This window comes from Mandrillus leucophaeus, unplaced genomic scaffold, assembly GCF_000951045.1.
Source record: "Mandrillus leucophaeus isolate KB7577 unplaced genomic scaffold, Mleu.le_1.0 Scaffold547, whole genome shotgun sequence".
In the NCBI taxonomy this organism is placed as follows: domain Eukaryota; kingdom Metazoa; phylum Chordata; class Mammalia; order Primates; family Cercopithecidae; genus Mandrillus; species Mandrillus leucophaeus.
The window spans coordinates 3,274,115-3,287,885 of record NW_012105886.1 but is presented as its reverse complement, the minus strand read 5'-3'; the positions used below and the strand labels follow the sequence as shown (position 1 = coordinate 3,287,885).

Here is a 13,771-nt window from a genome sequence, read left to right as displayed (position 1 = left end):
CACATATATTGTTCTTCTTTTTCATGTATTTTTTGGTGTTGCATGTAGTCAGGCTGCAAACATTTCACTAGATTTAATATTTTTAAAAAATTCAAAGTGAAAAAGAATTTTGACAATGAATATCCAAAATGTTTTGAAAATTATAAATCAGGATGTAGATATTATATGTGCTAGAATTATATAAATCATAAAATATTATAGAGCCGATATATGAATACAATGCAGAATATGTGTGGAGGTGTTTTCTTTCTTTCTTTTCTCTGCCCAAGGCAAAGCTGGGTACCACTGTCAGTGCCCTGCTCTATAGTTAAACAAAACTTCACTTCTCAACAGTATGACAAAAGAGTGTGCATTCATCTGGAAAATCCTCAGGCCTGGACAGAAGAATCCCTATTGCTATTCAAACCCTTATGATAATCTAATCTAGAGAGAGATTTTTCCTAATGGATGAAAATGGCTTCAAATGACTATAAACCTATGTTAAATTAGCACCCTGTTAACTTAATATAAATAGCATTTTAAGCCAACTGAAATTAAATGATCCCTAAGAAAGATGATTTTGAGACCTCCCAGTCTTTAGCTAACTAAAAAGAATTTTTATTTCAAGTGATATATAAATATCATTTAACTTATTATCTGATGATGAAACTTCAAGCAATCTGACTTACCTAGAATACTACTTCAAATATAGAAATTCACTTTTTTTTTTTAAACCTCTAAATGGCAAATTGCCATCAAAGGAAGGAAGGAAGGAAGGAAGGAAGGAAGGAAGGAAGGAAGGAAGGAAGGAAGGAAAGAAGGAAGGAAGGAAGAAAGGAAGGCAGGCTTACAATCGTGTTCTGCTCAGGTAACCTGAGGCCGCCCCATACAGCTGGCTGGGAAAGAAAGCCAGTAGGTAAAACCTCAGAACTGGGAGACACTGCAGGTGCCATCAGCAGGAAAAGACAAAAAACTATGCAAATCAGGCAAAGCTATAAAAGCAAAGACCTTTAGCATTATTTGTGTAGAAATGAACTGTCCATTGATTTAAATCAAACACGTTTATAACACTTTGAGTGTTAGAGCATAAGAAGATGAACTTTAGGAAGTTAAGAAAGTGATTCTTAACTTCAGCATGGATCAGAATCACCTGGAGGACTTGTTGAAACACAGAATGCTGAGCTCCGCCCCAAATTTCTGATTCAGTAGTTCAGGGGTGAGGGCCAAGAATTTGCATTTCTACCAGGTGCTCATGTAATGTTGATGCTACTTTTCCAGGAACTGCTCTTTGGGAACCTTCTAGTAGGATACAAAACTGCATTCTTTAATGAAGAATCAGAAAAACTGAGAGGCAAACAAAGGGACTCACTCAAAATGAGACAAGGTAAGACAATGTTAGATCCTATATGACCCTATTAAACAAAGGCTCATCCTAAAGTGTCCAGTGGTGAGATACTATTCTCATTGTTATTTCAAACCCAGCTTCTTACATGGATATCTAAACTCCCTGGAACCCATTTTTCTAAGCATGTAGAGCCTTCCTAAAATCAGAAATTCACTCGTGACTTTGTAATGCATTGGCATTATTATCCAACTCAATCTGAGTTGTGGTATCAACTTGTAAGTATATATACTTTGCTCTATGAACAAGTTGATAAGCTATGACTTCCTTAAAAAACTGTTTGTGGGATTGTTTTCACTGTTTTTGTTTGTTTTTTGTTTTTCTGGCTGTACTTAGTTTAGTACATCGAACCATATTTAAAATGTACAAAGGGACTTCTATTTAAAGGAAATATACAGAAAATTTTTTTTTTTTTTTTTTTTTTTTTTTTTTTGAGGCGGAGTCTCGCTCTGTCGCCCAGGCTGGAGTGCAGTGGCTGGATCTCGGCTCACTGCAAGCTCCGCCTCCGGGTTCACGCAATTCTCCTGCCTCAGCCTCCCGAGTAGCTGGGACTACAGGCACCCGCCACCTCGCCCGGCTAGTTTTTTGTATTTTTTAGTAGAGACGGGGTTTCACTGTGTTAGCCAGGATGGTCTCGATCTCCTGACCTCGTGATCCGCCCGTCTCGGCCTCCCAAAGTGCTGGGATTACAGGCTTGAGCCACCGCGCCCGGCCCAGAAAATCTTTTTCTAATGTGAATGACTATTGCACACAAATTTTTCTCTCTGATAAGCTGTATTTTTATGTACCAGTTTTGGTAAAAAGCAAACTTGTCAACACATAGATCTAACAATTTTAGATTCGGAAAATTGCTTTTACCTTTTTGTTTCTCTCTTGAGGTAATTCTCCTACTTCAAGTTAGCCTCATAAGTAAAATTTTCACATGTGTTACTTTTAATTTCTTTTCATCCTTGAGAAAATGAAAGTATCAAGAGATTCTTGCTTTAGAGTGAAGGGCTTGTTTGAAACTCCAATGCTCCAAAGCAATGCCCTAAGTAGGTCAAATTTCCAAGCTGTAATTTCAGCAGACAAATTTGCCTGATTCCCCAAGACAATAAAAGAAGATACTTAATTCAAAAGCATTCAGCTGTCCAATCTTGACCTTCAGGGTCTTTGTGGTCTGGCTCAACCTAATCCAATAGCCTATGACAAGTAACCATTAGCTTCAGCAGGGATACTCATTCCAAAATTCCAAACTGTACTTACCTATTTCTCTATTCTGAATATCCTCTGTCTTCCTATGTGCATTCTATCCATTCATCTTCAAGTCCTACTCTACAAGGCTTTCTTCAAACACTCCGCCTCCCAACACTCTCCATTTTCTACATTCCTCAAAAATTTATTTTCTATCAGGCTCTTTATGGAAATTTAAGATCAAATTTAAGAACACATACTGTCTTGTGAAGGAATGTATTTCACATGTCTGCTTTTATCCTTAACTATAGAATCAGTTCTTAGATATTATGAAACAGTTTATCCAGCACTGGTTTCAATAGCAATTACTTAACATATATGTCTTGAATATTATATGAACAAGTATTCATTTAGTGCTTATTATTACGTGTCTAGACACATATATTATAGTCCTCATACTCCGGTCCAGTTAACCCCCGAATGAGCTCCCTGAAATGGTTCCCTTCAGAAACTTCCATATTTCTGGAGATCACTTCACCTCAACAAGAAAGATATATATGGGTTATTTCTTTGCCACAACAGAAGGTAAACTAAGTACTAACACCTTGTAGCTCTGCTCTTATTATTTGTTGGCCTTTTCTCGGAGATCAATTTCTATCCATATTTCCATTGAAAATATTTTGTGCACCAAATAATTGAAAGTGTCTATGGTGATACGACAATGGGTTCCAATATTATAAAGTGAGCACTATATCTCTTCATAAACAGTGTTAAGTGTGATGTTTACTTTGATAACATATCCACAATGAACATTACCAAGCATGTTGGTTAAGAGTCTGGGCTGTGGAATCAGAGATCCAGATTTGAAGAGCTACTGCCCTTTACTGATGGTTTGATTTAGGACTAGTTACAAATCTATCCTTGGATGCCAAATAAACATGAGATCAGAATGACCAGCTTATATATAAGGCAGCTTTAAAGAATCAGTATATCGCTACCACATAGCTACCATCAATCAATCAATCCCTGCAAAGTAATTAGCAATATGTGGTACAAAATAATTAATAAGTGGTGGTTATAATTCTTATTAAAGAAATTTTAGCCCAACAAAGTATAGCTCACACATATGGACTGCTGAAGCACACATACACACATACATACACACACACACACACACACACACACACACACACACACACACACACACACAAGTAAGAAAAGTAGCTAAATCCAGAGAGCTACCTGGAAACATTGGGCTCTTAATCACAAGCTGCTGAGTTGCCCAGTCTTAGGGACAACCAGAAATCCTTCTGTTGGTTTTTAAAAGACAAAATAGCCCTGTGAGAGATATGGAGAGGGTGCATTCTCCTGCCGAGTGGGCTGCTGAGTAAATATACTTTAAGCCAATCATGGATGCCATATCTCCTATAGGACTCATAGCGACAGCTTTCATTTTCTTCTGTTTTTCCTTTTCATTCTTTTCCTCGCCTGATTTGCTCTTTCCTCCTCTATCACTGGCCCTAATCAATGCAGCAGGTCAGGTTGAAAGAATGGACAGCCTCCGCGCCACATACATTTAAACCATTTTAATGCAAATATTGATCGTAGGAGCATAGACACAGGCCGGGCTGCATTTTTTTAATGGACATGCTTTTTTTCTGGGGCTGTGCTACCCATGATAAAATACATCACCATAGATCAGTATTCTACCATCTTTCTATGCATAGGAATGCATACGCAAATCCAAAAAGTGGGCCAGATTCCATGCCAAGCTTATGAGCCTCCTAAGCAGGTACTTCAGTAGTCTACTGGACCACATTTGTTTAACCACTTACACTTCCCTCCTCATGCTTTCTAGATGAGTTATTTTGGTGCACACAGAGACAGACTATCAGAATGGATGTGGTACCTTAGGTCACAAAAATAGTTGTACCACAACAATGTCTACTATGCTAAGACACTTAATTCCTGTGTACACAAGATTATCAAAGCATTGTATCAGAGAACTACTGTCCAAAACATATTTAGCAACACAATCTAAGTCTGACTTGAAATTCAAAAGGAGAGATCAAGGACAGGAAGAAATTCTAAGGGCCACTTTGAAATGTGATACTAAAAAGATTTGATATCCCATCTGTAGGCATTTTTAGGCTGGACTGGAGAGGGGAAAAAAAAGAAAGAAAAAGAAAACCTGTTTGTACTAAGAAAATTTTCTTGGCCTATTGCCAAGAAAGGAAGTATCACAAACTGGGTACAAATTAACCTAAAACCAAAGAAAGGAGCAAGAAAGCAAGTGGACTCAACAGCCTCAAACCACACCAGTTGCTTCAAAGCAATACTGTTGCTTTCAGATGTTTCTCCTTCGATTCTTTTCATAGGTCTGTGGTTGTTGTTGCTTATTATAACTCTAAAGCAAAATGTACTATTACATTTAGTGAGATGTCTGTGGAGACGGAAATGAGACCATCACAATTCTCGCCATCATATGAAGTCGTTTTTTTCTTCTTTTCCAGAGATCAGCTGGCCCCCACATCTTTATGCAAAGGGGTAAATGACATCCTAAAGAGGGACAAGCAAGATGTGTACACCAGGTGCACAGAATGTTCTCTGTGGGCGGATCAGCCTAAAAGGTGGAGATAACTGGAGGTGAAGGGGAAGCTGAGTGGTATGCAAAGTGGGAGGGAGGCTAGACAGAATGAAGCCTTTGACCTTGGAAGAGCTGAGTACTAGAGAAGTAGAGGGAGCGGGAGGGAGAACGGAATGCGGAATTCCTTGCTGTAATATATTCAGGTAAAAATGGGGCTGTCATCTTGAGCTACAAGTTAGAAAGTTATTACTTTTAATATGCCACTACCTTAGGCCTATACTGTTATGTAAAAGAAAAATAACCTTGTGTGACAGTTTAACATTGATCGATGTGCCTGCCAAATGCAAAGAGATAAATAAGCAGGTGATGAATAAACAGCACTTCAAGTAAAGACATTACGCTGCATGCATAAAACGGCGCCAGGCACCTAGGAGCTGTGGGTGGCCGAAGGTTGGCCATTTCATGCCCACTCAGTAAAGCAGACTTAATCGCTTCCAATATTTTCTGTTAAAAAGCACGCTTAATGAGCCAATTTCACAAGCCCAGAGAAACTGATTATTATCTCTGAGTTCCAACAGAGTTGGTTGTTTTCCAAGAGCCAGGTTTTTTTCTTTTTTTTTTTTTTTTTCCTTGACGGGATAAAAAAACCTTTTTTAGAAAGAGAGAGAGGGGCGTAGGAGAGAGAGCAAGAGAGGAAGGGAGAGAGGGGGAAGAGAGGGAACGACCGAGCCAGCAAGAGGGCACTGAGAGCCGGCTGGCAGGGGAGAGATGGCCACTAGATGGCAGTGTTACCCCGCCGTCAGCACCCGGCCCGGGCTGGGAACTGGACAGGCGCATTTGGTGGAAACGTGGCACGGTGAATAACGCTGAGAGCTGCGCCTCGAGAGTTCAGACCCGACCCTCCGCCCTCCTCGGGCCTTTTGTCCACAATTTTTCCATCCTCCAGCCCATACAAGGCGAGGAGACAAAAGGGGCAGTCCCCGAATGGCCTCCCTCTGACAGCCCAGGGCTCTGATTCTTCTATGCAGCCTTCTCTCACAAAGTACAGGGGTCCCTTCGTCTGGTTAGGCTGAGTTCTTCCTGAATTTTTTTTCTTTTTCTTCTTTTTCTTTTCTTTTTTTTTTTTTTTTTTTTTTTTTTTTTTTTTTTTTACCCTGGGAGGCTTGCAATCTCTGCATCCCTCACAGGACTAAGCATGTGCTTCTGAAGGCATGGAAAATTCTAAGAGGATGAACCTATCTATTTTTTCACCATGTATTTACTTTAGGGCAGGTTCTTTTTTTCTTGCCTCATATTTTGCACACTTTTTTTTTTTCACTTTCAGTAAAAAGTGTGAACAAAAGGAATTTACCCCCAAAGGAAAAGATTGGGAGTAGGGAAAGGGAGAGAGCACCCCTTAGGAAGCCAGCTGTCCTTCAAAGAGTGTCATTATGTATCTTCCTCCAGCTACACAGCAATGTGGTGAACGCCACAGAAACACAGGGTTATTGTCACCAACTGAAGTTATTCAATTGCCACTAGGAGAGAGGACCCAGCAAGGAGACCTCAGCATATAATTAACTCGGATATTTTTTAAAAATTGAAATGAACTGTTGTTAGGTTCTAAATTGAGATGCAAGTTAATTATTTATGAATATTCATAGAAAACTTGAACAATTTCCAAACTTGGCCGTTAGTTTCTCATCAGTTCACCAAATAGTTGATGTGTATTTTTTTCTGTAAGATAATTTTCTCTTAATGTGCACTGGAACTACCAACTTCATTAAGATTTTTGAGATTCATTTTGTCTTGTGATGAATCAAAAGGGAATGGACTTTGTAACAGAAAATAAAATGTTCATCTCTTATCTTTTACTTACAGTCATACATAAGAGAAGAATGAAATGACACGCCGCAAAGGTTGGTCAGTTGTGGTAAAAAAAAAAAAAAAAAAATTAGCATATTTGAGGAACTTTCAGAAGAAGCAGATCAATGTTCTGTATGTGTATGGGGGGAAAAGGAGGAGGGGAAGGGAGTGTTTGGGGAGTGGAAGGTGGCCATAGACATGAAACCACTGAAAGAAGGAAGGTATCCAACTCCCAAGAACTTATTACAGGTAATCGTGTACCTGTGATGGGTTCAGGATATGCTTCTCCCAAATATGGCACCTTGGCATTTGAGAAGCAGGACAATCGCCCGTACTTTCCTCTCACCTTTCTCCCTTAGAGCAGGTCATAAAACCTAGGAAGCTCACTCTCTAACCTTCTCCCACACTTCTCGTCTGAAACAGAATATAAGACCCTAATTCCAAAAGTATCCTCCCTTGACCTGGAGGAAAGGAACATTCTTATTCCTGGAGACAGAGGGACACAGAGAAGGACCAGAACAAACAGGCCTTGCTGAGTTCCCCCCAGTTTATTACCATTAGGTCATATTTCCTTTGTCTATGCATACTTCCTCACAACTGTTCACTCTTCATCAAACCTAAGCACACAAATTTACAAGTTTACCTGTTTCTCTGGGCATTTTCCTTATGAAGGGTCCCATGTCACACAAAACTTATATTAAGCAAATTTGTATGCTTGTATCTCATTAATCAATCTTTTGGTGTAGGAGTCTCAGCCATGAAAAGAAATGTCTTTTGCGCTAAAGTGGCCACTATTCTCACTCACTCACTCAGAACAGAAAGCTCCTATATGTCTACAAGTTCTAGCTCCCACTACCCCTTCCCCACCAAGGGGCCCAGTCCACTCTCCATATTTACACCTCTTCCATGCCCCTGCCACAAAGCCAGCTATCGAACCGGACAAACTCATCTCTGCTGAAATAGTAACCAACCGCCACTCTGGATTTTCAACTGACTGAAGCACTTCATCCCTAAAGAACAGCCAGCTATTCATTAGGGCCTCTCAAAAGGAAAGTTAAAATTAAGGACACACTGGATACCTCAGTTACGTCTGCCATTAAAGACAAAATGCAGCAAAACAAATACTAGGATTTACAAGACATTTTCACAGATACAATTAACTGACAAAAAACTGTTCCATTACATGCCAGGGACCGCACTGGACACTGCAGGCAGAGCGCTAAGGGTCATGTGTTGCCCTCAAGTAGCTCACTGGCTGGTGGCTTTCACATGGCAATAGAACAGAGAAGCACATGGTGCCTAGAAGTTGATCCCCACCCTGACCTGTGGGAGGTCGGTCCTGAAGTTGGTTTTTTTTTTTTTTTTTTTTTGTGATGGAGTCTCACTCTGTCCCTCAGGCTGGAGTGCAGTGGCATGATCTCGGATCACTGCAACCTCCACCTCCCAGGTTCAAGAAACTCTCCTGCCTCAGCCTCCCGAGTAGCTGGGACTACAGGCACGTGCCACCACACCTGGCTAATTTTTTGTGTTTTAGTAGAAACGGGGTTCCACCATGTTATCCAGGTTGGTCGCAAACTCCTGAGGTCAGGCAGTCCACCCGCCTTGGCCTCCCAAAGTGCTAGGATTACAGGCGTGAGCCACCACGCCCTGCCCCTGAAGGCTCTTTCAATTGGGAGAAAATTGGGGGAGGGTAACTTAGTGCCCTAGGGCTGCCTTTAAAAATCACCATGTACTGGTTGGCTTTAAACAAAAACAATTTATTATTTCCCAGTTCTGAAGGTTATACATCCGAAATCAAAGCATTGGCAGAGTTGGCTCTTTCTCCAGGCTCTTCTCTGACAGAATCTACTGCATGCGTCTCTCCTAGCTTCTGGTGGTTGCTGGTGATCCTTGGCATTCCTTGGCTTGTGCATACCTCACTACAGTCTCTGCATCTGCCTTCACTTGGCCTTTTCCCTGACACACAGGGTCTCTGTGTCTCTTTTCCTTTCCTTATAAGTCAGCAATACTGCATTTAGGGCCCACCCTAATCCAGCATGATTTCCCCTTAACTGATTACATCTGCAAAGTGTCCATCAATGAATCAATGGATAAACTGTGATACCTATATATGTATGAATGTAAACACACACAGGCATATACCCAATGGAATATTATTTAGCCTTTAAAAAGAAAAAGATGCCATTTGCAATAACATCAGTGAACCTGGAGGACATTATGCTAAGTGAAATAATTCAAACACAGAAAGACAAATACTACATGATCTCACATGCGGATTTTTTTTTTTTTTTTTTTTGAGTACATAGAAACAGAGAAAAACAGAAAGGGTGGTTACCAGAAGCAAAGAGAGAGAGGAAATTGGAAGAAGTAGCTCAAAGGGTACAATGTTGCAATGATGTAGGGTAAGTCTAGAGATCTAACGGATAGGATGAGGACTAGAGTTAATAATGTTGTATTGTGTGCTGTAAACTTGCTAAGAGAGATTTTAGGTACTTTGCCTTACACACACAACAAAGGAATTATTTGAGGTGATGGATGTGTTCATTTGCTTGACTGTGATAATCATTTCACTATGTGTATCAAAATATCCTGTCGCACACCTTAAACATATGCAATTTAAACAAGACCTATTTCCTAATGAAGTAACATTCGGAGGTGCCTAATATACATGAATTCTGGAAAGACGCTTATTAACCCATTTTAGGGACATTTCAAGCAAGGATACCAGATGACAGAATATTGTAAGAACTTCAGGTGGTTCTTTGCAGTTACAGGGTAATATGCAAGGGAAATGAGAAAGATAGCGTTGGAAGGAGGCTAAAACAAATCAAAAAGTAGCTCTTGTTAGGTATTAAAGACTATGGATTTTCCAATGAAAGGTGGTAAGAAAAAAATAGTGGGTTTTAAGCAGGTAAGTGTTAGAAACATCACTACCACTCTGGCAGGAGTAGAGATATTTGGAAAGAAGTGAAATTAGAAGCAAAGATACCAGTTAGAACATTGTTGCAGTAATGCAAGCAAGGTACAACTTTATAATAACATAGTGGCTATGAGGATGAAACGAGGAAATACATTTGAATTTTTAAAAAAATTGTCATTGACAGGATTTGAGTGGATAAGATTAACAAAACATGTGTTGTTGAAGAATAAACATGGTGAAAGCTGATGAGATTCCCAGACTTGACCCAGAAATCTGGCCTGAGCAACAAGGTTGATCATCATGTCATTAAGGAAAGTGGGTAATCCATTTTTACAAGGAAGCTGACTTGAATATATTAGAAATTGGTGTGTGTGTATGTGTGTGTAAGTTCTGTATGATTTTGTATAAGAGAGGCTGGGACAGAAATACAATTTTGGAGGAAGAACCCTCAAATTAGATTGAGCAGGAGCTGCCTGAAAAAGGTGAGAGTAGCTGCCCAAGATGGAAGAGAGAGCTGGAAGAAGCAAGGGGTGGATCTCAGTGCCAGCACTGAAGAGAATTCACAATGGGACTGAGAAATTCAAGGAGGGAATGCAAGGGAGATCTTCACACAGTGACTGAGGCCCCCTCTCCTGACACTTGGCTGTAAAGGGCAATGGAGGCACAGGGCTGGTTGTATTGGGAATATTGGGGGGGAAAAAGAAGAATGCTATTGAAGAATAGGATGATGTTTTTGTTCCCTTGTTTAAAACAAGAGTGAGTTAAGCCTTTTTATGTTACAGATATGAAAAGCCTTCATAGAGGAAGAGGATGAAGGGACAGGATAAAAAGGAATAGTCAAGAATGTAAGAGAAGGAAATCAAGAACAAGAGCTGAGCCTTTCTCTATGCCTCTAAAACAAGTCCAGCAGTGGGGCCCTGGTTATCTATCTAAAAGTTGTTGGAAGGAAAGCATAAGATAATGATGTGGCTCACTCACTGCAAATGGTCTACCTTCCACCTCCCTGCTCCTCCACCAATCTCAATGAAAGAAAAGATTGCTGGCTCATCACTGACAGTGACTCCAGCATGTGCAAAGCTGCCTTTGCTGGGGAGGATGCTCCCTGAGCCATGTTTCTCTCCATCATCAGGTGCCCCTGGCACCACGGTGTGAAAATGGGCATGAGCCAGAAGGACTCATACATGGGTGACGAGATCCAGAGCAAGCCAGATGCTGACCCTGAAGTACGCCATCCAGCACTGCATGGACACCAACTGGGGCAACATGGAGAAGATCTAGTACCATACCTTCTACAACAAGCTGCACATGGCCCTGGAGGAGCACCCAGTGCTGCTGAGGCCTCCCTGAACCCCAAGGCCAATAGAAAGAAGATGACTCAGATCGTGTTTGAGACCTTCAATACCCTGGCCAGGCCTGTGGGCTTCCAAGCAGTAATGTCCCTCTATGCCTCTGGGTGCACCACTGGTATTGTCATGGATGCTGGAGATGGGGTCACAGTGCCCATCTATGAGGGCTACACCCTCCACCAGCCATCCTGTGTCTGGACCTGGCTGACCGGGACCTGTCCAACAACTTCATGAAGATCCTCACGGAGCACAGCTACAGCTTCACCAACACAGTTGAGAGGGAGATCGTGCGTGACATCAAGAGAAGCTATGGTATGTTACCCTGGACTTTGAGCAGGAGATGGCCACTGCTGCATCTTCCTTCTCCTGAAGAAGATCTACCAGCTGTCCAACGGCCAGATGATCACCATCAGCAATGAGTGGTTCTGATGTCTGGAGGCACTGTTCCAGCCCTCTTTCCTGGACGTGAAATCTTGAGGCATCCATGAGACCACCTTCAACTCCACCATGAAGTATGATGTGGACATCCACAAGGACGTGTATGCCAACATGGTGCTGTCCAATGGCACCACCGCGTACCCAGGCATCATGGGCAGGTTGCGTAAGGAGATCACCACCCTGATACCCAGCACCAAGAAGATCAAAATCACCTCCCCACTGAGTGCAAATACTCGGTGTGCATCTGTGGCTCCATCCTGACCTCGCTGTCCACTTTCCAGTAGATGTAGATTAGGAAGCAGGAGTACCACGAGTCAGGCCCCTCCATCATCCACCACAAATGCTTCTAAATGGACTGTGGGCAGTTACTTGTAGCATTTGCTGCATGGGTTAATTCAGAAGTATAAATTTGCCCCTGGCACCTGTATACACCTCATGAAATAGTAATAAGCCTTTGAAAAGAAATTTGTCCTTGAAGCTTTTATCTGATAGCAAGACTGGATTGTAGAACTTGTTGATTTTAACCTTGTATTGAAGTTAATTCTTCCCGAGTCATTGGTTTAAGACCCTGTACATACCTTTGATTTCAACCTTTAGTACATGTGGCTGGGTCACTTAGTGGCTGAGGAAAGAACATGCTTGTCAGAGACAAGTCCATGGCTTGGCGAGCCTGAGTAGCCAGTAGTCTCTGGGATCTGCACAGGGTATTAAAGTGTCATGGCTGAGTGTCATGGGATTTCTCTAGAGGCTGGCAAGGGCTCCTGAACCAGTTGTAATTTCTATCTTGCTGGTCTCTCAGGGTTGGAAAAGTCCAAGCTGTAGGATCCTGTTTCCTTTCTTACCTGATGTTTTCCTGCCAGAACACCATGGACTGTTACTTGCCTTGAGTTGGAAGCAGTTTGCATTTACACCTGTAAATTTATTCATCCTTTAAATTTATGTGAGTGTTTTTTGTACACAATTCTCAATTCTTTAAGACATGACAACAGACTTTGGTTTTCTCCTGTTATGTGAGAACATGAGGCCCCAGCAACACATCATTGTGTAAGAAAAAATGAAAATGCTGCCAAAACTAGAAGAAAAAAAAAGATAATGATGTGAAACCACTTTGAAAAGTGGATTCAAATTTGGAATAATGAAAATGCAGTTACTATTAAAACAATGTTTTCAGTGATGTGCTGTTAGGTGTGTGTTAGGTTATTTTATTTTATTAAGTTAGCATAGTCTGCAGAACTAGGATGGCAAATTTAAGCCTGCTCAGTCTAGGTGTGGCTATTCTGAGACTCATCGTGCCCCAAACTGATCCCACACAGTAAGATTTTTTTTTCCCACAGGGAAAAGGAAAGCATTTGTAGCTCTGGCGTGCTTCAACCAGTTTTCATTTCTGCAATATGGAAATCATGGCATATGATACCAAAATTGTATTATCCAACCCCATTGCAAATATGTTCTCCATATTTTTATCAGAAATATTAAAGTTTCACAAACCCACAAAGTAGTACAATGGATCGACATTCCTCTTCCTCTTTCATATTAATGGGTTTTACTCTGTCCTATCGTAATAAACAAAACACCAATATAATACTTAATTAATAACTAAGCTTAGGCCTTCACCCTTTTCCAAGATCTCTAAACAATGAAGATACAGCCACAGACAGGAATTTGACCTACTAAAGAGATTTTGAAGAGGGATAAAAAGAGCAGTATTTTCACTTTAGACAAAACACTTCATTAAAAACAATCCTCAATAAATACTAAAACAAAGGTACTTCTTTCTCATTTATCAGCAACCGCTCACCTTTCACTCATTGGTATGTTCAATGGCTAGTGTGTTTACAGTACTTATACCTACTCATGTTCTTTCTTAAGTGCTCAAAAAGATGACCACAGAACAAGGTCCTCAATTACAATAAACAGAACACTACACATTTAGTACATTCCAGAACAAATGGACTGTAATATTAAATCAAATGAGATCAAAATTCAATTCAGTTCAGAAAAAAAAAATGAAGCACCAAGCTAAGCATCAGCTCTATTATTTTGCCAGTGTGTAAAAGCTGTATGTTGATAATTAATGAATG

General features: G+C 40.8%; 1 pseudogene; it reads left to right on the top strand.

Moving 5' to 3' along the window:
• Window positions 1-1,003: 1,003 nt before the first annotated feature.
• LOC105552207 lies at window positions 1,004-12,040 on the top strand (annotated as a pseudogene).
• The last annotated feature ends 1,731 nt before the right edge of the window (window positions 12,041-13,771 follow it).